Source organism: Myotis davidii, unplaced genomic scaffold, assembly GCF_000327345.1.
Source record: "Myotis davidii unplaced genomic scaffold, ASM32734v1 scaffold698, whole genome shotgun sequence".
Lineage (NCBI taxonomy): Eukaryota > Metazoa > Chordata > Mammalia > Chiroptera > Vespertilionidae > Myotis > Myotis davidii.
Window position 1 is genome coordinate 2,592,959 of NW_006290032.1, and position 2,827 is coordinate 2,595,785.

Consider the following 2,827-nt stretch of genomic DNA (forward strand, 5'->3'; position numbering starts at 1 on the left):
TCAGCTATGACCATCCATCCTCAGCCATGACCTTCCAGCCTCAGCCTCACGCTATCTACCTCCGCCTGGTCTGTCGTTATCATCTGTCCCCATCGCGTGCTATCTGCCATTTACACTGCAGCTGGCTCACTGCCACCCGTGTCCTGCCACCACCCAGGTGAGCCAAGCCTACGTGGAGAAGCCACTTGTCACTTTGGCCTCCCAACTCCCGACCCATCACCTCATGCTTCATCTGCTGACACCCGGGCTGCATCTGCCATGGGCCCTGGTGGCAGCCCCTCCACCCTCGGCCACAGCTCTCAGCTCTCAGCTCCACTTTCCCTGATGCATGCCTGGGAGACATCCATCAGCATGGCCTCTTCCTCCCACAGGCCAGCCTCCTGGTTTTGAAAGGACAGAACAGGACTGATAGCTGTGTCCTTAACCCCTCTTCCAAGAAAAAGCTGCAGAATGTATCAGTTACTCAGCCTGCCCTTATCTCGGCCAATGGGAAAGCAGGGGAAACCAGCCCAAGGCCAAAAGTATGCTAGCCACCGCCCGTGTCTTTGTGTAACCAGACCCTAGCTGCACCCTGCCTTGCATCACTAGCCCCCGGCCCTCACTCAACCAACCAGAATTGGCCAAATCAGTAGTCAGAGTGTACCCCCACCCCCGACCCCAAGCCCAATAAATTCTTTGTTCTCTTGGGACTCGGGGCTCTCTCTTGCATCCAGTAATGGAGGCGGGGTGGGGGGGAGGGTGGACAACCAAGCGAGCTTGAATAAAAGACTCTCTGCTTTGCATCGGATTTGGTGCTCCCTGGTGGATCTTTGGGGGGTCTTGAGATCTGGGCATAACATTTGGGGGCTTGTGCGGGACCCCCAAGACTCACAAGGGACCCTGATTCGGAGAGTCTGACTGACCGTGGTAAGTGTCTGTGTGTCGTCTATTCTGTTCTGTGTGTTCTGTCCTGTGTGAGCTCACTTCTGAAATCAGTAATGCCTGTAAATGGTCTAAGGTGGACGCACTTGGGGGGCCACAGGTGGGAGGAGTCGGGGGACGCCCCGATCCTCCATCTGGAGGGGTGCAGAAACCCCTCAATCTGAGACGAGGCAGGTTGCTCCTGCTGGTTTGGCATAAGGCCATTGTCTAGTTGCTTCCATGGAGTTGGAAGACTGTATTTTTGGGCCCCTTTAGTTTTCTGTGTTTGTATATTTTTTTGTGGACTTACTGGACGGACGTTATGGGACAGACTCAAACTACTCCTTTAAGCATTATGGTCATTTTAAAGTCAAAGGCTGTACCAAACCTGCTTGCCAGCCTCAGGTGTGGTTTTCCAGAGCTGCTGGGAACTTGGGACCTTGAAGCTTACTGAATTCAAATTATAAAAAAACTTATGTCTTGCATTTTTGAAGTTTATTCTTAAAAATGTTACTGATTAAGAAATGCTGAATATTTGACTTGCCAGCTAAAAGTTTAAGGTTCAGATTGAATTGGGAAAAACTGTGTGTTGTGGTAGCTACAAGCCTTTGCTGAATGAATGTCTGGTGAAAGTATGTGAGTGTGAAGGGAGGGGGCCTGCCCTCTCCTCTCCTTTGTGTGGCTTCACAACTTTGGTCTGAATGAAAATCTGTGAAAACAGGTCACCCCCTCCCTTGTCTGTCTCTCGTCACTGATCATCATGAGGTCGGGACAAAGTTTGTTTGTGTGGGACTAGCCAATTTACTACAGAGAAGGGGGACTGGAACTGGTCTGTGTAAAGCGAAAGCTACTCTATGCTGTCTGGCTGTACACATAAAAACAAAACAAAACCCTGCTTTAAGGAAAAGACAGTAAAGAACTTTTAATTGCTTTACTCTGAGGTATAATTTTGCTGTATCAGGTTAAAATTTTAAAAATCTAGAATTAATTTAAAGGTATAAGATTGCAACCCAAAGAACTTTAACAAAGGCTAGCTAGATTCCAAGATTGCTTAGTTCTGAGATTGCTTATACAAAAGAGCAAGAGAAAAGTATTTTCAAGTTAACTGTTTGCTTAGCAAATTAACAAGGTAGTAAATTTCAAAGAACTTGTTTTTTATGGTTTTACAGCTCTGCAGGGTGGAGAAATTTACTGCCTGTGATTGTGTTTTATTTAACTTGCTGTTTTCAATTATTTATTAGAATCCTTATAGAAAACGTAACCTGGTCTTTCCCTTCCTCCCTCATCCTGATTCTGAAAGCATCTATAACTGGATTTCAGATAGTGTCCAGGCTTTCTGTCTGCAAGAAACCTCCCTATACACCTGTTACCTTTCAAGGCCGACTCTCTGAGGAAAAGCAATCAGCCTGGGCTGAGACAAGGGGGGTGGGGGAGGAACAAAGCCAAAGTCTGCAGCCACCCTGGTGATTTAGAACTGTTTGCCGGGCAGACTCAGCCTCTGAGAGCCAGGTCAAAGAAGGGGGGCTGGATGCCTGAGCTGAGCTGCTACAGCCCTGAGAGAAGCAGCAGCAAGCAAAGTAGAAAAAGCTGTGGATAGAGCTAGCAGAAGCTCTCTGTTTGCAAATGTACTGAAAGGGTTTAGTACCTGTTGCTACTGGAAGAGGAGGGGCTAATATCCCCTTCCAGTGCACTCCCTTGGAAGAGGCCTGATTGCTGCTCTGCCACAAAGGGAACTGATAGAAAGGCAAAAAAGCAAGGCCCTAAGGGTTAACAAAAAGGCACTCTCCCTGGACCTGGGAGCTATCAGGACTTTGAAATTCTCCAAGAGAGAAGGAGTCTGACTCAGAGACTGGCCGAAACTTCGTTGGGTTAGGAGGACCGGAGGCTGCATATTGAACTTACAGACTGCAGTTTGCTGGGCAGGGGG